The following is a 26,769-nucleotide window of genomic DNA, read 5'->3' on the forward strand; positions in this document are numbered from 1 at the left end:
CCTATGGTGTTTCAGGAACAAACAAGTCAGACGTCATTTGACGCCAGCCTTTTGAACAGTCTCTCCGCGGACACACAAGCTTGTAAGTTTTTAAACTAATAGCGCTTTAAAAAACCTTTGAAATGTATCTCAAGATCATACGTTAACCTAAAGCATTTGCATTATTTAGTGCTGGATGATTTCTATATCGACATTTTGTCCGATGCATTTATGACTGGATCTCCAAAGCCTCAGAGTGAGAGTCAACGGGATTCAGTATTATCAGGTGGGTTGTATGCTTAAGAATTTTATGTACTATGTATACCGTGTAATTGTACTCTCTAATCAATTACTGGTTATTTTAGAAACGACACATACAAATTCCAGCCTCTACCCCAAAGTGCTGATCAACAGTAACTGTGAGCGGTCTGCAACCTCTCAGAATCATCAAGTGTTGATCTCTAATAACGGAGCATCCACTCAAAGCAACAAAAAACCTAGTGAGTATAAACACTAAGCAGTGACTTAGTCATGGAAAACACATTAAAGTTTACTCTGTAAGATAATGATTGCCTATATGCTATATTTATGTATAGTAAAGATATGTCTTTATTTCATATACAAGATTTCAATTTATTTGTATCTTTTACACAGAGTCAAAGTTATCCTTATCGCTGAACCGAGCACCTAGAGATACGCTGAACCGACCACCAAGAGATAGTCTCCATATATCTGAAGAACTACCGTCTACGTCGTCAGAGGTTTTTACAAAAAGGACAGCCCCACCTAAGGATTTGACCCACGAACGATCGATATTGAAAGGACCACATAACCCATCGGGTGAGTCACCAGACATAATCCCAGTAAATGTCTCAGGAATTTTGCATGATAATGCGACAGTAAATGTAAAAGCAAAGAGGGCTCTTACAGATGTAGTTGTAACACAACCATTGTTTAAAAAAAGGACTGTTTTACAAGACATAACAAACAACACAAATTTACATGTATCAAAACAATTAAGTCCTTTACACCGCTTATCAAATAAAAATAAGAAACAAAAGCAAAAAAATAAAAACCCCCAGTATTCTCAAAGTGTATTAGAATGCAGTTTGTGGTGTATGAATAAAATCATCTTCTGTTATGATCTTGAACGCTGTGCTAAGCGTACACTTGACGATGTAAATAAGGCTTTGGCTATTGATAGTGTGTTGAAACAAGATAAATGTCTCAACCTCTTACTTTGCAAGGTTAGGGAACCATTTAGGAGCGGGTACAACCTCGTAGCTACAGACACACAACACAACGTGACTACCGATACAACAACCTGTTTACCACATGCTGGGGATATACAGGCTTTAACCGACTGGTTGAAATCAGAAGTTATCTTCTGGACTGATTTAAAAGTTGTTATTATCCGTGTGATAATAGAATTGCGTGAATTAATGTATACGGTTCGACATGTCGATGACATTAGACGGCCTGACATTTTGAATCGTTTATCGTGTATTGATAAGGCTACTGCACACTTTCGCACAGGGGTTCGTTTGTTGAATACAGCGTGACTAGGCATGGCTGGTGGGGTTTTATCTCACAAACAAATTCGTTATAGACATATTACCAAACGTAGAGCTAAGTCAATTAAACGATCAATAAAGACGTTGACACGGGCAACACGTTTAGCACGGTCTAGAAGTTTACCTAAAACAACATCTGGTACAGAACGTAGTGTAGCACCCAGCACACATCCGACTGAGCATGTAGCTACAATTCCTGTTTTACCCTTGACACCCCACACAAATGAGACGCCGGCGGTACCCCTAAGGTCTCCTGCTTTTGATGTTAATGCTGATGTAGAGCCTGAACCGCAGAATGCTCAAGATGTTGTAGATCCCCCTGTGTTTTTAGAGCATGTTGAACAGCGTCGCAGGGAACTTAACCATTTTAATGCTGTTGAATATTATTAAACTTTTCGCTTTGTAAATTTGGAACAGATACCATCATTTGCTAATGCAATTCAGGCTGTACATGATGCAGTTCAGGATCTTTTAAATAGAATTATGCCTGATATAGGTCCAAATGATTTTATCCAGTTACGTCTGGATGCTGATGGCCTTAATAGGCCTTTGTATTCTGTTAGGAAGTCTAAGGATATGTTAAACGCTGAGGACTTTTTGAATGCCATGGCTAACCTGGTTCAAAGCAACGCTGAAATCATAGGTAGTGGATCATTGAGACTTGTTGTCATTATTGTTAGGAATAGAGCCGGTGGTGTTGTGACTCGTAGACGACTCAGATCAACACCCTACAGCCGCATTATTGCCACAAAAAGGCGCTGGCTTTATGATCTAAACAACGATGATAATAACCTGTGTTTGGCTGCTAGTCTCTGTGCCCTCTTAGCTGAGACAGATACCGCTGACTCTGTATTGTTGGATAGAGCGAGGGACATCCATAAAGCTCTAGGTATCCCTGATGGTCAATAAGTTAGTTTCAGCGAAATACCCGCGTTTGAAAAACATTTAAAAGTCACAATTAAAGTGCTGTATCACAATCGTGGTTCATGGAAGTATTTCCATACCGGTGGGCCTTGTAAAGACAAGGTTTTATTTATATACCACGAAGATAAACATTATTATGGTATAAAACAAATTCGATCATTCATCGGTGCAAACTATTTTTGTGATTACTGTCACACACCGTTCCAGCACAAAAACAACCATTCATGCATGTATTTTTGTAAGGCTTGTCACAGACAGGATTGTGTAGATGTGAAAACTGAGGTACCTAGATGTCCTCGCTGTCGGACATTTTGTCGCTCATACAATTGCTTAAAACAGCATCTACTCCTGGCTTCATCAGGCACCATAGATTGTAAGCAAAAAAAGTATTGCGACACTTGTGGCCATTACACAGACATGTCTAAGCATGAATGCAAAGGATTAATTTGCCAAATATGTTACGCGCCTGTAGATACGTTTGACGGCCACATCTGCTACATGCGCAAATGCACACCAGAGGAGCCCACTGAAAAATATATTTTTTATGATTTTGAGTGTATGCAGGAAACCGGCGTCCATATACCCAACTACGCTTATGCATTAGAGTTGGAGGGGGATAACTACTGGGAGTTTCAGGGCCCATCTTGTCTAGAAACTTTTGTCACCACATTTATAGATACGCCATTTCGTGACTACACATTTATAGCCCATAATGCTGGCAGATATGACGCCTATTTTGTGGTGAACCAGATGATTAAGGAGAATATTGAAATAAAATTACTCGCTCAAGGAGGGAAGTTGTTGTGTGTAACCGTGTCTGACTTGGGTATCAGATTCATAGACTCTTTAAATTTTCTACCCATGAAGCTTAGTAAGTTGCCGCAGGCTTTGGGTTTTGAGGGTTGTAAAGGATATTTTCCACATTTCTTTAACACCGCTCAAAACCAAAAGTATATTGGCCCTATGCCTTCTGTAGATCATTATGGTTATGATCAAATGATGCCTGATGAAAAAAACGACTTCATGATTTGGTACGGTGAGAACAATAATTGTAGATTTAACTTTGAAGACGAACTGAAAAAATACTGTATTGAAGATGTTAAAATTCTCAAACAGGCTTGTATCCGTTACAGAGCTAGTATAATCAAAATGACAACAAGTAAAAGGGTAATTAATGGTGACTTGGGCTCTGAGGTAGTCAAAGAATACATTGACCCTTTTCAGCTAACAACTTTAGCCTCTGTGTGTATGGCCATGTACAGGTTTAAATATTTACCGGAAAACACTATAGCGATTTTGCCAGCTGACAACTATCATAGAAATAAGAAGCGGTTTTCAACAGTGTCTATACAGTGGTTGATGTATATCGCTCATAAAGAGGGCATCACGATACAGCACGCCTTACAAGGTGGTGAAAAACCTGTTGGTTCCTATTTTTTGGATGGTTATGCATTAATTAATGGTAAGCCTACAGCATTTGAATTTCAGGGTTGCTTTTACCACGGTTGTCCCATGTGCTACAACGAAAAGGACTTTAACAGCGTTACAAATACAACCTACGCTCAGCAGAACCATAAAACTAAAATTAAAACGCATTTTCTAAAAAAACAGGGTTATGAAGTCCGTGAGATGTGGGAACATGAGTGGAAACACTTAATAGAGACCGATCAGAGCGTACAGGAATTTATACTTAAACAAAAATTCCCACAGCCTATGGAACCTCGCGATGCTCTCTACGGCGGCCGCACAAACGCTATTAAGCTGTACCACAAAGCGGCTCCCGGTGAGACCATACACTATTATGATTTCACTAGTCTATACCCCTTTGTTAATAAAACAAAAACATACCCCATCGGTCACCCGGAGATTATTTTTGAAAATTTTAAATCTTTTGACAGCTACTTTGGTATTGCCAAAGTAAAAGTCTACCCACCTAGAGGCTTATTCTTCCCTGTTTTACCTGTTAAGATGAACGGTAAACTAATGTTTCCATTATGCCACAAATGCGCTAACAGTAGCCAAACAATTATTTGTGCGCATACGGATGAGGAGCGGGCTCTCACGGGTACTTGGTGTACCGTTGAAATACAACAAGCGTTGACAAAGGGGTACAGGCTGGGTGAAATATTTGAAATTTGGCATTTCCCAAGGTTTACTAGCAGATTGTTTGAAGACTATATAAAAGTCCATCTTAGGGATAAGCAGGAGGCCTCGGGGTACCCGAGCTGGTGCACAAACCAGGAGACAAAACAAAAATACATCATGGACTATTATGCAAAAGAGGATGTACGGTTAAGACCTGAAAAGATAGAGGTCAACCCTGCAAAAAGACAGATTGCTAAACTGTTTTTAAACTCTTTATGGGGTAAATTTGGCCAGAAATCAAATTTACAGACCACAAGTATAGTAACCGACCCCGATGAGCTTTTTGCCTATACATTTTTACCCCAATACGATGTGTCCTCTTTAAATTTTGTCAACGATGAAACAGCTATGCTCGGTTGGAAGTATGCTGAGGGGTGTCACAGTACGGCTCGTAATACAAACATCTTTATCGCTTGTTTCACAACTGCCTACGCACGGTTAGAGTTGTATAATGTTTTGGACAAATTGAATGAGAGATGTCTTTATCATGACACTGACTCTGTTATTTTTGTCAGCAAAGATGGTGAGTGGACTCCGTCACTGGGTGACTATCTAGGTGAATTGACTAGCGAGATACCCGAGGATACATACATAACTGAGTTTGTATCTGCCGGCCCCAAGACTTACGGTTATAAATTGACGACGGGTAAGACAACTCTGAAGGTGAAAGGTATAACCCTGAATGCCAACAACGCACGACTGATACATTTTGACAGTTTAAAAGACTTGGTACTGGACTACCCCCACAACTCTGACCCTGACAAACAGAAACGAATTTTAGTCCGCCATTCGGGTATCGTCAGAAACAAATTGTGTTGGCAGATAGAAACACGACCGCTTCATAAAACACAAAAGTGTGTCTATACCAAGAGACTTTTAACAGATAATTTTACTACCCTACCATACGGCTACTGATACACGTGGATACAATGGATACACGTTTACAACACCCCTTTTCATGCATTTTAGCAGGGCCTTCTAGTTCGGGAAAAAGTTTTTTTGTTAAACAGCTTTTACAAAATGTTTCATCTTTATTGTCGCATATTCCTGATAACATTGTCTGGTTTTATGCCTGTTGGCAACCCCTGTACGATGAATTAACACGTACTATACCGTATATTCGGTTTATTGAGGGTTTACCGCAAACATTTAGTGATGACGATTTGTTCCCCCCTAGCAGAGTAAATTTGGTTGTTGTTGATGATCTAATGGAAGCCGCGAGTGAAAGTTCTGAAATTGAGAAAGCTTTCACCAAATATGTTCATCACAGAAACCTAAGTATCATATACCTTGTTCAGAATGTGTTTTGCCAAGGTAAAAAAAGCAGAACAATAAACTTAAACACTAACTACATGGTACTTTTTAAGAGCCCGAGGGATAAATTACAAATTACAACTCTAGCCCGCCAAATGTACCCCGGAAAATCACAATTCTTTTTAGAAGCTTTTGAAGATGCCACCTGTAGGCCCTATGGTTATCTGCTTGTAGACTTAAAACCTACAACGCCGGAAGAATACCGATTAAGAACCGGTATATTTCCGCCTGACATACCTGCAACGTATATTTATAAAAAACGGAACTCTAAAAAGAGATAGTTTGTAGTTCCTCTCTACATTTCCTGTAGATACTCGGCAACTGTAAACATGTCTGAGCGGCTACGCCGAAATTGGCATAAACTAAAAGCTCTACTAAATGCACCATCTAAACAAAGACAGTCTATTTTACACTCAGCGTCTCCCGATTTAATCACCGCCATATGTGAAATAGCGCTCAACATTCTTAAAGGGAAGATACCATTATCACCACGACAAGTAGAAATACTTAAAAAGTGGAAGAAAAAAATTAAAGCTCTGAGCGATAAGAAGGTATCAGTCATTAAGAAGTCGAAGCTGGTTAAACAGTCTGGCGGTTTTATCGGGTCTCTGTTGGGTTTTGCTATTCCTCTGTTGACAGGACTTTTAAGCAACCGCTAATGGAGTATACTGAAAAAATGTATTTGGTTCCTAAACAAGAATTGGACTTACTACAACGAGCAGCGCAACACTCTACGGATAGTCAAAAATCTCTGATACAGGGTCTTGATGAAGATATTATAGCCGTCCTACATAACAGAAACATATCCCAGGATGAGAAGATCAAAAGGTATACTACTGTTCTGCAAAGATACTTGGTTCATGCTAAGCAGAATGATCGTGAGAATCTGAGCTTGACACTTTCTTTGCCTCCTGGTGAATCCATCGCATCAACACAACCTAACCCTCAAACTCAAGCTGCTGAAACATCCGAAGCACCGGCTGTTGTAGTTAGAGATGTTATTAACAATGTAAATGATCGCTATAAGAAAAATGCTGAATTATTGCTTACTAGAATGGTCAATTCAAAACATGTTACATATTGGAATGATAAAGGGGAATTTGTGTACAAAAATAGGGTGGTGCCGGGGTCTAATTTAATAGACTTGGTACGTTGTGTTACACAGAGTCACAAAATAACTCAGCGTAAAATGCCTCAGGGTTGGGATTTATTTCTACAGGCCATGGCTGAACTGAACATACCATCATCGGTTGTAGGAAATACTTCAAACAGAGACTATTTGGATCATTTGAAAACCCAGAACCATGAGACGGCTACATCACCCATTGTGGGTTATCCGACCCCAAAACACTCTCTGAGTGATCTTTCTTTAACTCCGTCAGGTGTAACTACTAGCCATGGCTATTTGCTACCTAAAAGACGTTCGAGTGTAATGAAACAATCTGTTGACTGGTTGAATCTGTAATTATCTATATGTAAAAATATCTTTTGGTGTATTTACTCGCGTGTATAACTGTATTGTTTTTTTTATTATTTTTGTAAATGTTGTATTGATGTGTGCTTTTTTTTAAAAAAAAAGACACGATTGACGATTGAATAAATATTTTATTTCTATATTACTTCTGGGACTCATTTATTTTTTAGTCACGGCATTACCCTCTACTATTTCAGTTATAAACATGCCCAGACACGTCCGCTATTTCTAAAAACATGTCCGGACTTGTCTTAAACATGCCCAGACACGTCCGCTATTTCTAAAAACATGTCCAGACTTGTCCTGAACAGCACATCCCCATTCCTAATGTGTACACCAATCGCACATAAGCAACATAAAAAAATACCTAATATAAACGTATTTTGGTACGGTGAATGAGACCAGATACGTATAACAAAAGGTGTGTTTTTTTTATTCAAACCCTAATCATTGTAACTAATTGTTTCTGTAGAAATGTTTATTTTCTGTTTTTTTATTCAAACCCTAATCATTGTAACTAATTGTTTCTGTAGAAATGTTTATTTTCTGGTTTTTTATTCAAACCCTAATCATTGTAACTGTTTCTATCTGTAGAAATTTTTCTTTTCTGTTTTTTATTCAAACCCTAATCATTGTAACTGTTTGTATCTGTAGAAATTTTTCTTTTCTGTTTTTTTATTCAAACCCTAATCATTGTAACTGTTTGTATCTGTAGAAATTTTTCTTTTCTGTTTTTTATTCAAACCCTCTTTCAGTTATAAATATGCCCACTATTTGTAAAAACATGTAGCAACATATAAAATACCTAATATTAACGTATTTTGGTACGGTGAATGAGACCAGATACGTGTCCAAAAGGGTTATTAATCGTATTTTGGTACGGTGAATGAGACCAGATACGTGTCCAAAAGGGTTATTAATCGTATTTTGGTACGGTGAATGAGACCAGATACGTGTCCAAAAGGGTTATTAATCGTATTTTGGTACGGTGAATGAGACCAGATACGTATAACAAAAGGTGTGTGTTTAATTCATTATAATTAAATAGGTTTATAATCAGAAATTGAATGAAATCAATCGTGTATAAAAAAGGGCGCGGTTATTCAAGATCAAAGGGGGCGTGGCATCTGTCAAATTAAGTTTGACGAGATTTTACGGGGGGGGCGTGGCTAAAAGGAGGTTTGTTAACTCCTCCCACAAAGGGGCGGGGCACCTGTCAAATTAAGTTTGACAACATATATACCTTCTTACTACTTGCTTTGTTTTAGCAACAGCAAGAGACCAAGTCAATTTTTCTTAATTAATAATCTTTCATTTTATTTCATTTGTTTTGCTCACCTCAGTCCATCAGTGAAGTGAACTTGTTGGGCTAGTGAGTGCAGCCGCATAAGTGCTGTGTTTTTTTTTGATCAGCAAGCAGTGACGTTAACTGTTTTGCAAAGATTTTCTCATTTATTTTACATTTTATTTCAATTTTATTAAAAGTACACTTAGTGTTTTGCTCACCTCAGTCCATCAGTGAAGTGAACTTGTTGGGCTAGTGAGTGCAGCCGCATAAGTGCTGTGTGTTTTTGTTCAGCAAGCAGTGAAGCTAACTGTTTTGCTGTGACATTTTATTTTATTTCTAATTCTTTTCAAGAAAAATTGACTGTGACGAGCTGTACTAAGCAAAGCTTCAAGCTACTAGCTGTAGTACTAAAATAATTCTAATCTTCTTTAATCTTAATCTATAATATATTATAAATAATATATAACAATATAAATTCTAATTCATAATCTATAATATAAGTAATTCTAATTCTAAATTCTAATTCATAATCTATATTCTTCTATCTATAATACATAATATATAAGTAAATTATTTCTAATCTATTAATATTATATAACTTAATATTAATTAATAAATCATACTGAATCTGATTTAACCTCACTTTAGCTTAGTGGGTTTGAGAGCGTCTGCCTAGAGGTAGACTTATAGTAAGGAAATATAGCTTTAGGCTAGCATAGTAGTAGGCTAAGCTCTTAGGCCCGTGTAAATTCAAATTAAAAATAAAATACTGCTAGTTATTAAATAGTTAATCTTGAGTTAATAATTTAAATAACTTTAGCACTTTGCCAGATTGCACACAACCGCACAGTGCAGTAGTGCATAGTTTTACTTTTTAAGCAGTAGCACTGAAGAGAACTTCCTCTAATTTTTTTGTCTTTAATTCATTTTTCCTTTTTTTTTATTTTTTTTTTATTTTTTATTTTTTTATAGTTTTTTAAACACTACACTACACTACACACACAACACAAAATTTGAAATGGATCCTCCTTTTGGGACTAAGGAGGGACAAGCTCCATCTACCACCACCACCACCACCAGCATCACCACCAGTTCTAAGATGCAGCCTTTGCGTCAGTCTAGTCGGCCAAGTAGGCCAAGCTCTCGCTTATCATTTGGGGAAGCATTGCTTGAAGGATCATCAAGTAAAGGAAAGGCACCAAAAGCAGGCAGTAGTAGTGCGGCTAGGCCCACAAGCTCTATGGTTTTTTATGGAAAGCCTAAAGCACCAGAAGCACGTTCAAAGTTAAAGGGTAGCACCAGCCCAGTGACTAAAAAGAAGTGCCTTTTGCCCCAAGCAGCATCTTCCCCATCCACAAGCAGCATGCAAGGTACCAAGCAGAGCCAAATTAGCAGCAAGACTCAGAGGGGTCCTAAACAAAAGCGATCTCATTCCTTTGTAGGGAAAACCACCACCACCACCACCACCACCGCCTCTACCACCACTAGTGCTGCGCCTACTGTTCCCACTGGTACCGCCACGCCATGTCCTCCTAGTACCTCTAGCAAGCCACCAAGTCCTTACAAAATTTTTGTAAAGACAGTTAGAGAGAGGGCTACACATAGTGGGACTCCACCTAGCGAGGTAGCAGAGGAGCCTGAGACTGAGAGGCCAAGTGCAGAGTCTATTCTTCCTGCTCGCACTACTACTAGTCACGAGTCTCACGACGATATCAGTCTTAGCTCCAGCCTAGCAGGAATTCCATTCGATCTGGCTAATGAAGAGCTAGACTATGAGCCAGAGGAAGTAGAGGAGATGAGTGGTCAGGAATCAGATTCCTCAGGGAGCAGTGTCCAAATGACTAGTGCACAATTTTCCCCTGAGCCTCCACCTTCTCCGCTACGATCATCACCATCACCACCACCACCAGCAGCAGCAGCAGCAGCGGCAGCAGCAAAACCTAGCAAATCTAAAGCATTTAGCAGTCCCACTATGGCCAGTACTGTTACCACCAGTCCCACCACCACTAGTTCTGCCTCTGTTCATCCACCCCGAGCAGTAGGAGCAGCACCCAAGGCACGCTCCAAGGCTATGCGCGCCCCAATTTGGGAGCACTTTGAAAATGTTGAAGAAGGGCGCTATGGAAAGTGCAAACATTGTGGGAAGCTAATAAGCAGAGGGAAAGTGTCTGGCCATTTTACCAGTGCTAGCATGAAGTATCACCTCAGCACTCAACACAACGCTGTGCTATTGGGGAAAGATGCAGAAGTAAAACTTAGTGCAGGCAGCATAGCTGGTGGCCGTGGAAAAACCCCAACAGCTTCTTCTTCTGAGCCAATAGCAGCAGCAGCAGCAGCAGCAGCTAGTGCTGGCAGCCAGAGACCAAGGCAGGTTGGAGCACTGCATGTCCAGCCCACCCTGGAACAATTTGTGGCATTCCAATCCAAAAGGTCAATGCCCAAACAGCAGGCCAATAAAGTAACGCGACTGATTGGTCAGTTCATTGCTGTTGGAGGGGCATCCTTCTCTATGATCGAAGGGGAGCCTTTCAAACAATTGATGGCGGCTGTGGCTCCACAATATACAGTTCCGTCACGTTCCACTTTCAGCAGGAACATTGTCCCCTCATTGTATCGGTCCTGTGTTGCAGCAGTGAAAGAGGAGCTTTCCAAGGCTGCTGGTCAGTGTGTTCATTTCACTACAGATTTGTGGAGTGCACCTAGCGGCCAGCATGCCTTTCTTTCTTTGACAGCACACTGGTGGCAGCCCGGTGTCTCTAAGGAAGCTGCTGCAGCAGGCTACCGATCTTTCCTTCTCCATGGAGAAGTGATGGATGAAAAGCACACTTCCCAAAATATTCTGCATGCAATGAGGAAAATGTTTAGCCTTTGGGTGGGAGCAGAGGCGGGCACCAATGTTGAAGTTGGTTTTGTGGTAACTGACGGAGGTGCCAATATGGTGAAAGCGCTGCGAGATGGTCATATTGTTGGTGTGCGCTGTGCAGCCCACATCATCCATCTTGTAGTGAAGGCAGCAATGTCAGAAGGAACTAATGTGGCAGCAGTAGTTCTGTCCCGCTGCAGAAAGATCGCTGGGCACTTTCACCATAGTGTTAAGGCTAGCCAACTTTTGAGGGAAGAGCAAGAGAGGTCAGGTCTTCCCGTACACTGCCTACGCCAGGGTGTCAGTACACGGTGGAACTCCACGTTAGACATGCTGGAGAGGATTTTGGAGCAGCAGAGGGCAATCCATAATCTTGCCTCAGAGCACAATATTGGGATTACCTCTCCATTGAATAGGGAGGATTGGACAGTGATCGCCCAGCTAGTGGCAGTCCTTAAACCATTCAGGGATGCCACAGAAAATTTAAGCTCAAACACTGCCAGTCTGGCCCAGGTAATCCCAGTGTTCTCCCATCTAGGCAGCAAGATGGATGTGTTCCTTGGAAACCGTGAGGCTGTTCAAGGTGGCACTCTACATCCTGACGTAGCAGCCATAGCCAGGAAGCTGAAGGATCTGCTAAAAGTACACCTTCGCAAACGAATGGAAGAGAGTCCCGAAATGATGCTAGCGTGCCTTTGCGATCCAAGAATTAAGGGAAAGCTAGCTTTGAAATATAATGTTCTCAGTAGCTACCGGGAGCAATTGGTCAACAAGGTGCGTGACTGGCAGCGTAAAATGGGAATGCTGTCCGAGGAGGGAGAGGTGCAGGAGGAGGAAGAGATGATGTGGTCTGCTACTCCTAGCAGCAGCATCAGCAGCAGTGCCACAAGCAGCACAACACAGCTGAGTGGAGCAGCTGCGTTTTGGGAAGAGGCACTTGGGAGTATAGTTGGACCATCTGACAGAGCTAGCAGCAGAAAGGAGAGTAGTGCTGCTGAAATGGTCAAACTTTACCTCTGTGAAGTTCCTTCTGCGCCTAATGTTGATCCTCTTAGCTACTGGGATGAAAAGAAGAGTGTGTGGCCTGCACTCTCATGGGTTGCGCAGCAGCTACTATCATGTCCACCAACCACTGTTCAAAGTGAGTGCGTGTTTTCTATGACTGGAAACATACTGAGTCCACAGCGCTCACGCATGGCACCTCATCTGATGGAGCAGATTGCCTTTCTTAAATTCAATCTGCCCAAGTTGGGTTACCAACGTCTGCTACCTCCGCCGGTGTAGCCAATTTACGCTAGGGCCTAGTGTCTGAGTTCTGGAAGTCCGCTCCCAAACGCCATGGACTGACAGACTTTCATGCTTTGCCCTGGGGTGAAACAGGTGAGCGGGTCGTCAATTGCCCACTCATTCACCTTTTTCCGTTTCCAACGCTGCTGCTGGTGGTGGTGCCGCCAGTATCTTTTGCCAGTTCGCTTCCTGGCTGAAATCATGCCTCAAATGTCCCTAATGGAGAGGGTAGTTTCTCCCCCTGGTTGCACTTGCTGCGGTGTGGCAATGCCTGCTACCTTCGCCGGTGTAGCCAATTTACGCTAGGGCCTAGTGTCTGAGTTCTGGAAGTCCGCTCCTAAACGCCAAGGACTGACAGTCTTTGGATGCTTTGCCCTGGGGTGAAACAGGTGAGCGGGTCGCCAATTGCCCACTCATTCGCCTTTCCCAATGCTGCTACTGCTGCTGGTGGTGGTGGTGCCAGCGTCTCTTCTCTGCCAGTTCGCTTCCTGGCTAGTGTCATGCCTTAAATGTCCCTAATGGAGAGGGTAGTTTCTCCCCCCTGGCTGCGTCTATTTGCGGTGTGGCAACGCCTGCTACCTCTGCCGGTGTAGCCAGCTTACGCTAGGGCCTTGTGTCTGAGTTCTGGAAGTCCGCTCCCAAACGCCAAGGACTGACAGTCTTTGGATGCTTTGCCCTGGGGTGAAACAGGTGAGCGGGTCGCCAATTGCCCACTCATTCGCCTTTCCCAATGCTGCTGCTGCTGGAGCTGGTGGTGCCAGCGTCTCTTCTCTGCCAGTTCGCTTCCTGGCTAGTGTCATGCCTTAAATGTCCCTAATGGAGAGGGTAGTTTCTCCCCCCTGGCTGCGTCTGTTTGCGGTGTGGCAACGCCTGCTACCTCCGCCGGTGTAGCCAGCTTACGCTAGGGCCTTGTGTCTGAGTTCTGGAAGTCCGCTCCCAAACGCCAAGGACTGACAGTGTTTGGATGCTTTGCCCTGGGGTGAAACAGGTGAGTGGGTCGCCAATTGCCCACTCATTCGCCTTTCCCAATTCTGCTGCTGCTGGTGGTGCCAGCGTCTCTTCAATGCCAGTTCGCTTCCTGGCTGGTGTCATGCCTCAAATGTCCCTAATGGTAAGGGCAGTTTCTCCCCCCTGGTTGCACTTGCTGCGGTGTGGCAACGCCTGCTACCTCCGCCAGTATAGCCAGCTTACGCTAGGGCCTAGTGTCTGAGCTCTGGAAGTCTGCTGCCAAACATCTAAGACTGACAGTGTTTGGGTGCTTTGCCCTGGGGTGAAACAGGTGAGTGGGTCGCCAATTGCCCACTCATTCGCCTTTCCCATTTTTCAATGCTGCTGCTGGTGGTGGTTGTGGTGGTGCCAGCATCTCTTCTGTGCCAGTTCGCTTCCTGGCTAGAGTCATGCCCAAAATGTCCCTAATGGTAAGGGCAGTTTCTCCCCCCTGGCTGCGTCTGTTTGCGGTGTGGCAACGCCTGCTACCTCCGCCGGAGTGGCCAGCTTACGCTAGGGCCTAGTGTCTGAGCTCTGGAAGTCTGCTGCCAAACATCTAAGACTGACAGTGTTTGGGTGCTTTGCCCTGGGGTGAAACAGGTGAGTGGGTCGCCAATTGCCCACTCATTCGCCTTTCCCATTTTTCAATGCTGCTGCTGGTGGTGGTTGTGGTGGTGGTTGTGGTGGTGCCAGCATCTCTTCTGTGCCAGTTCGCTTCCTGGCTAGAGTCATGCCCAAAATGTCCCTAATGGTAAGGGCAGTTTCTCCCCCCTGGCTGCGTCTGTTTGCGGTGTGGCAACGCCTGCTACCTCCGCCGGAGTGGCCAGCTTACGCTAGGGCCTAGTGTCTGAGCTCTGGAAGTCTGCTGCCAAACGTCTAAGACTGACAGTGTTTGGGTGCTTTGCCCTGGGGTGAAACAGGTGAGTGGGTCGCCAATTGCCCACTCATTCGCCTTTCCCATTTTTCAATGCTGCTGGTGGTGGTGGTGGTGGTGGTGGTGCCAGCATCTCTTCCATGCCAGTTTGCTTCCTGGCTAGAGTCATGCCCAAAATGTCCCTAACGGTAAGGGCAGTTTCTCCCCCCTGGCTGCCTCTGTCTGCGGTGTGGCAACGCCTGCTACCTCTGCCGGAGTGGCCAGCTTACGCTAGGGCCTAGTGTCTGAGCTCTGGAAGTCTGCTACCAAACGTCTCCCTTACAAAAAAATTACTGCAGTTTTTCTGAAGTAATACTGCTGTTTTTTGGACATGAAAAAACCGCAATACTGCACTTTTACTGCAGTATTACTGCACATTTACTGCAGTTGTACTGCATTTGTACTTCACTGTACTGCAGTTGTACTGCAGTTATTTTTGTACGGAAGTACAAATGCAATAAAGCTGCAGTACATTGAAGTACAACTGTAGGTTTGCAATATAAAAAAAAAAGTGCAGTAAATGTGCAGTAAAACTGCAGTACAGTGAAGTACAAATGCAGTACAACTGCAGTAAATGTGCAGTAATATATTGCAGTTTTTTCATGTCCAAAAAACAGCAGTATTACTTCAGAAAAACTGCAGTAATTTTTCGTAAGGGCTAAGACTGACAGTGTTTGGGTGCTTTGCCCTGGGGTGAAACAGGTGAGTGGGTCGCCAATTGCCCACTCATTCGTCTTTCCCATTTTTCACTGCTGCTGCTGGTGGTGGTTGTGGTGGTGGTGCCAGCATCTCTTCCGTGCCAGTTTGCTTCCTGGCTAGAGTCATGCCCAAAATGTCCCTAACGGTAAGGGCAGTTTCTCCCCCCTGGCTGCGTCTGTTTGCGGTGTGGCAACGCCTGCTACCTCCGCCGGAGTGGCCAGCTTACGCTAGGGCCTAGTGTCTGAGCTCTGGAAGTCTGCTGCCAAACGTCTAAGACTGACAGTGTTTGGGTGCTTTGCCCTGGGGTGAAACAGGTGAGTGGGTCGCCAATTGCCCACTCATTCGCCTTTTCCATTTCCTTTTCCATTTCCATTTCATTATTTTCCTTCTGATACACAACCAACCAACCAAACATAACACACACAATAACACAAATAACACAGTGACATAATACATAACACATATAACACACAGTGACAACACACATAACACACATAACACATACACGTACAATGCACAAATCACAAGGACCTTTCCTCTTGTTATTTGTCCTGGCCTTCACTTCTACACTCACTAGCATTAACGCTATAACTCAGACTTCATACTATAACATTTTTCCATCTACATACCTGCCAACAGACCCAACTTTTTCAGGGACAGTCCTGCTTTTTTCCAGTCCTGTCCCATCTAATTTAGCTATCTAGGTATGCAAATACACGTTGGTAGTTATAGCTCGGTAGGTAGCACTAGTATAAACATTAAATAAATATAATAAAGTACTAAATAATAAATCTAACTTTAAAATACATTTAAATAAACCCCTTAATTTTTTAAAACCCATTAAAATTAAATTATTATTTAGACATAATACATCTTTAACCAAACCAGTGCACTGCTACTAATCTTAAACATAACCGTACATTAACCCTAAGCTATTTTTTAGTTCTTGTCCAACATTTTTCCATCCGCATACCTGCCAACACACCTAAGATTTTGGTGGACAGTCCTGCTTTTTTCCAGTCCTGTCCAGTAAAAGTTGGGTTGTTGCAAAGTATGCCATTGTGAATAGGTAGCAAATGTTAGGCATGTATTACAAGTGGTCCAAAATCAATTTAAAAATGTAAAATAATCCCTATTCTTTTATTAAACATCTATGGATGTGTGACTGTGTATGATAAACGGAGGCCAAGTTCCTTGGAGCATTTGTCTCTAGGTCATTTTGTGTACAGTGCGTGTGTGCAACTCTATTGGTCGTTTCGGCAGGGGGCTGGCCTGCCATCAACGAATGAAGTGCGTTCTGCAATTCACTTGTTGATGCCAGACCAGCCCCCTGCCGAAACGACCAATAGAGTTGCACACACGTTCCTTCACGGCAGCTGCTGCTGCTCCGATGTGTTGTTAACCCCGTATTAACCCCTGCTAGGCAACCGGGAAGGAAACGAAGATTAAACGAGCACGAAGAATGTCCGCGAATATTCGCCCGAAGAGAAGACAGGAACGGGCGAATATTCGCGGAATACGAAGGTTTTTTTCCCCCCGAAGACGAGCACGAAGACGAACACGAAGAGCCCCCTGGTGCCCAAGTCTAGTTTTTACTGATCAGGTTTTTACTGATCGTCTATAATCCCGTGCTGGTTAAACACACTAATTCTCTTGTTTATACTGAGCCTAACATCTGAGTTCTTGGTAGGTGTTTGTGGCATATCTGAATCATCTTATCCTGTGATTCTTAATTCATGACATCCCACGTCGAATGTGAGTTTCTTTTAAATGTAATAGTTTCAGCTAAAAATACAAAAAAACAGGCCAATTTTCCATTGCTAGTTCAAATCGTTACTGCTATAGTAAGATTTGTTCTTCTCTAACAAATAGGTGTCAAGGAGCTGTGGCTTAGATGGTTAAAGCACCTGTCTAGTAAACAGGAGATCCTGAGTTCGACTCTCAGCAGTGCCTAAATTTTAGAGCATCCACTATTGAATTTGTGCCTAGTCTATGAAGACTGCGTCCAGTCTAATTCTTAAAGAAGTTAAAGGCTTCAAGAATCATGACCATCTAAATCTCAGTAGATTTTTTCTCATCGTCTATAATCCCGTGCTGGTTAAACACACTAATTCTCTTATTTATACTGAGCCTAACATTTGCGTTCTAGGTAGGTGTTTGTGGCATATCTGAATCATCTTATCCTGTGATTCTTAATTCATGACATCCCACTTTTCATGTGAGTTTCTTTTAAATGTAATAGTTTCAGCTAAAAAGACTGCAAAACAGCCCAATTTTCCATTGCTAGTTCAAATCATTACTGACATAGTAAGATTTGTTCTTCTCTAATAAATTGGTCAAATGTTGTAGAGCAGGGTACTCCATGGTTCTGGAAAAACACCCAGAAGTCAAGGCGAGGTGGCTTAGTTATTTAAAGCACCTGTTTCGTAAACATGCAATCCTGAGTTCAAATCTCAGCAATGCATGACTTTCAAAACATCCACTGTTTAATTTGTTCCTAGTTTATGAAGTCTGGGTCCCGTCTAATTCTAAAAGAAATTAAAGGCTTAGTAATTTCTTTTGATTGAGCAGCTAAAGTGACCTTCATATGGGTCATTTCTTCCTTATATTCTTTAAGATTATGGTCCAAATCAGCTTTAATTTTAATATATAAAGAATCTAGTGCCATCATCAAATTGGTCCTTGTAATATAATCTGGCGGGTTGGTTATACTAATCTCACTTAGTCGATCTGGAGACGATTTAGATGATAAGACAGAAGTATCCGTTTGACTTTTAGGAGAGTAGTAGGCACTAATTGGAGGAGGTTTCTTTGTTTTCACAGACATTTTAGATTTTTCCTCTTTATCACCCTTGCCAGTTTTGTCACCTTTTGGAGGCATTATCGTTGCCCGCTTTCATCTATAGAGAAGAGACCTTTCGAATGTGAGTTTCTTTTAAATGTAATAGTTTCAGCTAAAAATAATACAAAACAGCCCAATTTTCCATTGCTAGTTCAAATCATTACTGCCATAGTAAGATTTGCTCCTTTCTAACATATCGGTCAAATGTTAAAGAGCAGCGTACTCCATAATTTTAGAAAAATAAGCAGCTGTTGAGGCGCTGTGGCTTAGATGGTTAAAGCGCTTTTCTAGTAATTGCTCTACAACATTTGACCAATTTATTAGAGAAGAACAAATCTTACTATGTCAGCAGTGCCTAAGTTTTAGAGCATCCACTGTTGAATTTGTGCCTAGTCTCTGAAGACTGCGTCCAGTCTAATTCTTAAAGAAGTTAAAGGCTTCAAGAATCATGACCACCTAGATCTCAGTAGATTTTTTCTCATCGTCTATAATCCCTTGCTGGTTAAACACACTAATTCTCTTGTTTATACTGAGCCTAACATCTGAGTTCTTGGTAGGTGTTTGTGGCATTTGTGAATTATCTCATCCTGTGATTCTTAATTCATGACATCCCACTTCTAATGTGAGTTTCTTTTAAATTTAATAGTTTCAGCTAAAAGGACTGCAAAACAGCCCAATTTTCCATTGCTAGTTCAAATCATTACTGCTATAGTAAGATTTGTTCTTCTCTCACAAATTGGACAAATGTTGAAGAGCAGGGTAGACCATGATTCTGGAAAAGTACACAGGAGTCATGGCCCTGTGGCTTAGTTGGTTAAAGCGCCTGTTTCGTAAACAGGAGATCATGAGTCCGAATCTCAACAGTGCCTGACTTTCAGAACATCCCCAGTTTAATTTGTGCTTAGTCTATGAACTCTGAGTTTAGTCTAATTCTTAAAGAAGTTAAAGGTTTAAACAATCATGACCATCTACATCCCAGTAGATTTTTTCTCATCGTCTATAATCCCTTGCTAGTTAAACAGACTAATTCTCTTGTTTATATTGAGCCTAACATCTGAGTTCTTGGTAGGTGTTTGTGGCATTTGTGAATTATCTTATCCTGTGATTCTTAATTCATGACATCCCACTTCTCATGCGAGTTTCTTTTAAATTTAATAGTTTCTGCTAAAAAGACTGCAAAACAGGCCAATTTTCCATTGCTAGTTCAAATCGTTACTGCTATAGTAAGATTTGTTCTTCTCTAACAAATTGGTCAAATGTTGTAGAGCAGGGTACTCCATGGTTCTGGAAAAACACCCAGAAGTCAAGGCGAGGTGGCTTAGTTATTTAAAGCACCTGTTTCGTAAACATGCAATCCTGAGTTCAAATCTCAGCAATGCATGACTTTCAAAACATCCACTGTTTAATTTGTTCCTAGTTTATGAAGTCTGGGTCCCGTCTAATTCTAAAAGAAATTAAAGGCTTCAAGAATCATAACCATCTAGATCTCAGTAGATTTTTTCTCATCGTCTATAATCCCTTGCTGGTTAAACAGACTAATTCTTTTGTTTATACTGAGCCTAACATCTGAGTTCTTGGTAGGTGTTTGTGGCATTTGTGAATTATCTTATCCTGTGATTCTTAATTCATGGCATCAGGGTACTTCATGATTTTAGAAAAACAAGCATGTGTCAAGGTGCTGTGGCTTAGATGGTTAAAGCGCCTGTCTAGTAAACAGGAGATCCTGAGTTCGACTCTCAGCAGTGCCTAAGTTTTAGAGCATCCACTATTGAATTTGTGCCTAGTCTATGAAGACTGTGTCCAGTCTAATTCTTAAAGAAGTTAAAGGCTTCAAGAATCATGACCATCTAAATCTCAGTAGATTTTTTCTCATCGTCTATAATCCCGTGCTGGTTAAACACACTAATTCTCTTATTTATACTGAGCCTAACATTTGCGTTCTAGGTAGGTGTTTGTGGCATATCTGAATCATCTTATCCTGTGATTCTTAATTCATGACATCCCACTTTTCATGTGAGTTTCTTTTAAATGTAATAGTTTCAGCTAAAAAGACTGCAAAACAGCCCAATTTTCCATTGCTAGTTCAAATCATTACTGACATAGTAAGATTTGTTCTTCTCTAATAAATTGGTCAAATGTTGTAGAGCAGGGTACTCCATGGTTCTGGAAAAACACACAGAAGTAAAGGCGAGGTGGCTTAGTTATTTAAAGCACCTGTTTCGTAAACATGCAATCCTGAGTTCAAATCTCAGCAATGCATGACTTTCAAAACATCCACTGTTTAATTTGTTCCTAGTTTATGAAGTCTGGGTCCCGTCTAATTCTAAAAGAAATTAAAGGCTTCAAGAATCATAACCATCTAGATCTCAGTAGATTTTTTCTCATCGTCTATAATCCCTTGCTGGTTAAACAGACTAATTCTTTTGTTTATACTGAGCCTAACATCTGAGTTCTTGGTAGGTGTTTGTGGCATTTGTGAATTATCTTATCCTGTGATTCTTAATTCATGACATCAGGGTACTTCATGATTTTAGAAAAACAAGCATGTGCCAAGGTGCTGTGGCTTAGATGGTTAAAGCGCCTGTCTAGTAAACAGGAGATCCTGAGTTCGACTCTCAGCAGTGCCTAAGTTTTAGAGCATCCACTATTGAATTTGTGCCTAGTCTATGAAGTCTGCGTCCAGTCTAATTCTTAAAGAAGTTAAAGGCTTCAAGAATCATGACCATCTAAATCTCAGTAGATATTTTCTCATTGTCTATAATCCCGTGCTGGTTAAACACACTAATTCTCTTATTTATACTGAGCATAACATCTGAGTTCTTGGTAGGTGTTTGTGGCATATCTGAATCATCTTATCCTGTGATTCTTAATTCATGACATCCCACTTCTCATGTGAGTTTCTTTTAAATTTTTAGAACATCCACTGTTTAATTTGTGCCTAGTCTGTGAACTCCAGGTTCAGTCTAATTCTTAAAGAAGTTAAAGGTTTAAACAATCATGACCAGGTTTTTACTGATCAGGTTTTTACTGATCAGGTTTTTACTGATCGTCTATAATCCCGTGCTGGTTAAACACACTAATTCTCTTGTTTATACTGAGCCTAACATCTGAGTTCTTTGTAGGTGTTTGTGGCATATCTGAATCATCTTATCCTGTGATTCTTAATTCATGACATCCCACGTCGAATGTGAGTTCCTTTTAAATGTAATAGTTTCAGCTAAAAATACAAAAAAACAGCCCAATTTTCCATTGCTAGTTCAAATCATTACTGCCATAGTAAGATTTGCTCCTTTCTAACATATCGGTAAAATGTTGAAGAGCAGGGTAGTCCATGGCTTTGCAAAACATCATAGTCTTCGAGGCACTGTGGCTTAGTTGGTTACAGCGCTTGTCTAGTAAACAGGAGATTCTGAGTTCAAGTACCAACAGTACTAACATTTTAGAGCATCCACTGTTGAATTTGTACCTAGTCTATGAAGTCCGGGTACAGTCTAATTCTTAAAGAAGTTAAAGGCTTCAAGAATCATGACCATCTAAATCTCAGTAGATTTTTTCTCATCGTCTATAGTCCCGTGCTGGTTAAACACACTAATTCTCTTATTTATACTGAGCCTAACATCTGAGTTCTTCGTAGGTGTTTGTGGCATATCTGAATCATCTTATTATGTGATTCTTAATTCATGACATCCCACTTCTCATGTGAGTTTCTTTTAAATTTAATAGTTTCAGCAAAAAAGACTGCAAAACAGCCCAATTTTCATTTTGCTAGTTCAAATCGTTACTGCTATAGTAAGATTTGTTCTTCTCTAACATATCGGTCAAATGTTGTAGAGCAGGGTACTCCATGGTTCTGGAAAAACACACAGAAGTCATGACGCTGTGGCTAAGTTGGTTAAAGCGCATGTTTCGAAAACAGAAGATCCTGAGTTCCCATCTCTATTTTAGTCGATGTAGACTGGGTCCACTCTAATTCTAAAAGAAGTTGAAGGATTCAAGAATCATGACCATTTAGATCTCAGTAGATTTTTTCTCATCGTCTATAATCCCTTGCTAGTTAAACAGACTAATTCTCTTGTTTATATTGAGCCTAACATCTGAGTTCTTGGTAGGTGTTTGTGGCATTTGTGAATTATCTCATCCTGTGATTCTTAATTCATGACATCCCACTTCTAATGTGAGTTTCTTTTAAATTTAATAGTTTCAGCTAAAAGGACTGCAAAACAGCCCAATTTTCCATTGCTAGTTCAAATCATTACTGCTATAGTAAGATTTGTTCTTCTCTCACAAATTGGACAAATGTTGAAGAGCAGGGTAGACCATGATTCTGGAAAAGTACACAGGAGTCATGGCCCTGTGGCTTAGTTGGTTAAAGCGCCTGTTTCGTAAACAGGAGATCATGAGTCCGAATCTCAACAGTGCCTGACTTTCAGAACATCCCCAGTTTAATTTGTGCTTAGTCTATGAACTCTGAGTTTAGTCTAATTCTTAAAGAAGTTAAAGGTTTAAACAATCATGACCATCTACATCCCAGTAGATTTTTTCTCATCGTCTATAATCCCTTGCTAGTTAAACAGACTAATTCTCTTGTTTATATTGAGCCTAACATCTGAGTTCTTGGTAGGTGTTTGTGGCATTTGTGAATTATCTTATCCTGTGATTCTTAATTCATGACATCCCACTTCTCATGCGAGTTTCTTTTAAATTTAATAGTTTCTGCTAAAAAGACTGCAAAACAGGCCAATTTTCCATTGCTAGTTCAAATCGTTACTGCTATAGTAAGATTTGTTCTTCTCTAACAAATTGGTCAAATGTTGAAGAGCAGGGTAGACCATGGTTTTGAAAACCTAAATAGCCAACAAGGCACTGTGGCTTAGATGGTTAAAGCACCTGTCTTGTACACAGGAGATCCTGAGTTTGACTCTCAGCAGTCTCTAGCTTTTAGAGCACCCACTCTTCAATTTGTGCCTAGTCTATGAAGTCTGGGTCCAGTCTAATTCTTAAAGAAGTTAAAGGTTTAAAGAATCATGACCATCTAGATGTCAGTAGGTTTTTACTCATGGTCTATAATCCCTTGCTGGTTAAACACACAAATTCTCTTGTTTATACTGAGCCTAACAACTGAGTTCTTGGTAGGTGTTTGTGGCATATCTGAATCATTTTATCCTGTGATTCTTAATTCATGACATCCCACGTCGAATGTGAGTTTCTTTTAAATGTAATAGTTTCAGCTAAAAATAATACAAAACAGCCCAATTTTCCATTGCTAGTTCAAATCATTACTGCCATAGAATTCTCTTATTTATACTGAGCATAACATCTGAGTTCTTGGTAGGTGTTTGTGGCATATCTGAATCATCTTATCCTGTGATTCTTAATTCATGACATCCCACTTCTCATGTGAGTTTCTTTTAAATTTTTAGAACATCCACTGTTTAATTTGTGCCTAGTCTGTGAACTCCAGGTTCAGTCTAATTCTTAAAGAAGTTAAAGGTTTAAACAATCATGACCAGGTTTTTACTGATCAGGTTTTTACTGATCAGGTTTTTACTGATCGTCTATAATCCCGTGCTGGTTAAACACACTAATTCTCTTGTTTATACTGAGCCTAACATCTGAGTTCTTTGTAGGTGTTTGTGGCATATCTGAATCATCTTATCCTGTGATTCTTAATTCATGACATCCCACGTCGAATGTGAGTTCCTTTTAAATGTAATAGTTTCAGCTAAAAATACAAAAAAACAGCCCAATTTTCCATTGCTAGTTCAAATCATTACTGCCATAGTAAGATTTGCTCCTTTCTAACATATCGGTAAAATGTTGAAGAGCAGGGTAGTCCATGGCTTTGCAAAACATCATGGTCTTCGAGGCACTGTGGCTTAGTTTGTTACAGCGCTTGTCTAGTAAACAGGAGATTCTGAGTTCAAGTACTAACATTTTAGAGCATCCACTGTTGAATTTGTACCTAGTCTATGAAGTCCGGGTACAGTCTAATTCTTAAAGAAGTTAAAGGCTTCAAGAATCATGACCATCTAAATCTCAGTAGATTTTTTCTCATCGTCTATAGTCCCGTGCTGGTTAAACACACTAATTCTCTTATTTATACTGAGCCTAACATCTGAGTTCTTCGTAGGTGTTTGTGGCATATCTGAATCATCTTATTATGTGATTCTTAATTCATGACATCCCACTTCTCATGTGAGTTTCTTTTAAATTTAATAGTTTCAGCAAAAAAGACTGCAAAACAGCCCAATTTTCATTTTGCTAGTTCAAATCGTTACTGCTATAGTAAGATTTGTTCTTCTCTAACATATCGGTCAAATGTTGTAGAGCAGGGTACTCCATGGTTCTGGAAAAACACACAGAAGTCATGACGCTGTGGCTAAGTTGGTTAAAGCGCATGTTTCGAAAACAGAAGATCCTGAGTTCCCATCTCTATTTTAGTCTATGTAGACTGGGTCCACTCTAATTCTAAAAGAAGTTGAAGGATTCAAGAATCATGACCATTTAGATCTCAGTAGATTTTTTCTCATCGTCTATAATCCCTTGCTAGTTAAACAGACTAATTCTCTTGTTTATATTGAGCCTAACATCTGAGTTCTTGGTAGGTGTTTGTGGCATTTGTGAATTATCTCATCCTGTGATTCTTAATTCATGACATCCCACTTCTAATGTGAGTTTCTTTTAAATTTAATAGTTTCAGCTAAAAAGACTGCAAAACAGCCCAATTTTCCATTGCTAGTTCAAATCATTACTGCTATAGTAAGATTTGTTCTTCTCTCACAAATTGGACAAATGTTGAAGAGCAGGGTAGACCATGATTCTGGAAAAGTACACAGGAGTCATGGCCCTGTGGCTTAGTTGGTTAAAGCGCCTGTTTCGTAAACAGGAGATCATGAGTTTGAATCTCAACAGTGCCTGACTTTCAGAACATCCCCAGTTTAATTTGTGCCTAGTCTATGAACTCTGAGTTTAGTCTAATTCTTAAAGAAGTTAAAGGTTTAAACAATCATGACCATCTACATCCCAGTAGATTTTTTCTCATCGTCTATAATCCCTTGCTAGTTAAACAGACTAATTCTCTTGTTTATATTGAGCCTAACATCTGAGTTCTTGGTAGGTGTTTGTGGCATTTGTGAATTATCTTATCCTGTGATTCTTAATTCATGACATCCCACTTCTCATGCGAGTTTCTTTTAAATTTAATAGTTTCTGCTAAAAAGACTGCAAAACAGGCCAATTTTCCATTGCTAGTTCAAATCGTTACTGCTATAGTAAGATTTGTTCTTCTCTAACAAATTGGTCAAATGTTGAAGAGCAGGGTAGACCATGGTTTTGAAAACCTAAATAGCCAACAAGGCACTGTGGCTTAGATGGTTAAAGCACCTGTCTTGTACACAGGAGATCCTGAGTTTGACTCTCAGCAGTCTCTAGCTTTTAGAGCACCCACTCTTCAATTTGTGCCTAGTCTATGAAGTCTGGGTCCAGTCTAATTCTTAAAGAAGTTAAAGGTTTAGAGAATCATGACCATCTAGATGTCAGTAGGTTTTTACTCATGGTCTATAATCCCTTGCTGGTTAAACACACAAATTCTCTTGTTTATACTGAGCCTAACAACTGAGTTCTTGGTAGGTGTTTGTGGCATATCTGAATCATCTTATCCTGTGATTCTTAATTCATGACATCCCACGTCGAATGTGAGTTTCTTTTAAATGTAATAGTTTCAGCTAAAAATAATACAAAACAGCCCAATTTTCCATTGCTAGTTCAAATCATTACTGCCATAGTAAGATTTGCTCCTTTCTAACATATCGGTCAAATGTTAAAGAGCAGGGTACTCCATAATTTTAGAAAAACAAGCAGTTGTTGAGGCGCTGTGGCTTAGATGGTTAAAGCGCCTGTCTAGTAAACAGGAGATCCTGAGTTCGACTCTCAGCAGTGTCTAAGTTTTAGAGCATCCACTGTTAAATTTGTACCTAGTCTCTGAAGACCGCGTCCAGTCTAATTCTTAAAGAAGTTAAAGGCTTCAAGAATCATGACCATCTAGATCTCAGTAGATTTTTTCTCATCGTCTATAATCCCTTGCTGGTTAAACACAGTAATTCTCTTGTTTATACTGAGCCTAACATCTGAGTTCTTGGTAGGTGTTTGTGGCATTTGTGAATTATCTTATCCTGTGACTGTTAATTCATGACATCCCACTTCTCATGCGAGTTTCTTTTAAATTTAATAGTTTCTGCTAAAAAGACTGCAAAACAGGCCAATTTTCCATTGCTAGTTCAAATCATTACTGCTATAGTAAGATTTGTTCTTCTCTAACAAATTGGTCAAATGTTGAAGAGCAGGGTAGACCATGAATCTGGAAAAATGTACAGAAGTTTTGGTGCTGTGGCTTAGTTGGTTAAAGTGCCTGTTTTGTGAACATTAGATCCTGAGTTCAAATCTCAGCAGTGCCAGACTTCCAGAGCATCTGCTGTTTAATT

The 26,769-nt window shown here is 40.6% G+C and overlaps 1 protein-coding gene and 8 non-coding genes across 9 annotated transcripts in view; all 9 read left to right on the forward strand.

The window, feature by feature from the left end:
- LOC149289000 (microtubule-associated tumor suppressor candidate 2-like) overlaps positions 1–26,769 on the forward strand; it is a 129,396-nt gene that overhangs the window by 25,831 nt on the left and 76,796 nt on the right. The window lies entirely within an intron of this gene.
- Positions 17,327–17,400, forward strand: TRNAT-AGU (transfer RNA threonine (anticodon AGU)). The gene has a single exon. It is a non-coding gene; the product is annotated as a tRNA-Thr (tRNA).
- TRNAT-CGU (transfer RNA threonine (anticodon CGU)) lies at positions 19,085–19,158 on the forward strand. Its single transcript has one exon. It is a non-coding gene; the product is annotated as a tRNA-Thr (tRNA).
- TRNAT-AGU (transfer RNA threonine (anticodon AGU)) lies at positions 19,964–20,037 on the forward strand. The gene has a single exon. It is a non-coding gene; the product is annotated as a tRNA-Thr (tRNA).
- Positions 20,843–20,916, forward strand: TRNAT-AGU (transfer RNA threonine (anticodon AGU)). The gene has a single exon. It is a non-coding gene; the product is annotated as a tRNA-Thr (tRNA).
- TRNAT-CGU (transfer RNA threonine (anticodon CGU)) lies at positions 22,637–22,710 on the forward strand. The gene has a single exon. It is a non-coding gene; the product is annotated as a tRNA-Thr (tRNA).
- TRNAT-CGU (transfer RNA threonine (anticodon CGU)) lies at positions 25,133–25,206 on the forward strand. Its single transcript has one exon. It is a non-coding gene; the product is annotated as a tRNA-Thr (tRNA).
- TRNAT-AGU (transfer RNA threonine (anticodon AGU)) lies at positions 26,157–26,230 on the forward strand. The gene has a single exon. It is a non-coding gene; the product is annotated as a tRNA-Thr (tRNA).
- Positions 26,669–26,742, forward strand: TRNAT-UGU (transfer RNA threonine (anticodon UGU)). Its single transcript has one exon. It is a non-coding gene; the product is annotated as a tRNA-Thr (tRNA).

The sequence above is a fragment of the Sceloporus occidentalis genome, unplaced genomic scaffold (genome assembly GCF_023333645.1).
Source record: "Sceloporus occidentalis isolate IW3139 unplaced genomic scaffold, rSceOcc1.0.p SCAF_49, whole genome shotgun sequence".
In the NCBI taxonomy this organism is placed as follows: Eukaryota; Metazoa; Chordata; class Lepidosauria; order Squamata; family Phrynosomatidae; genus Sceloporus; species Sceloporus occidentalis.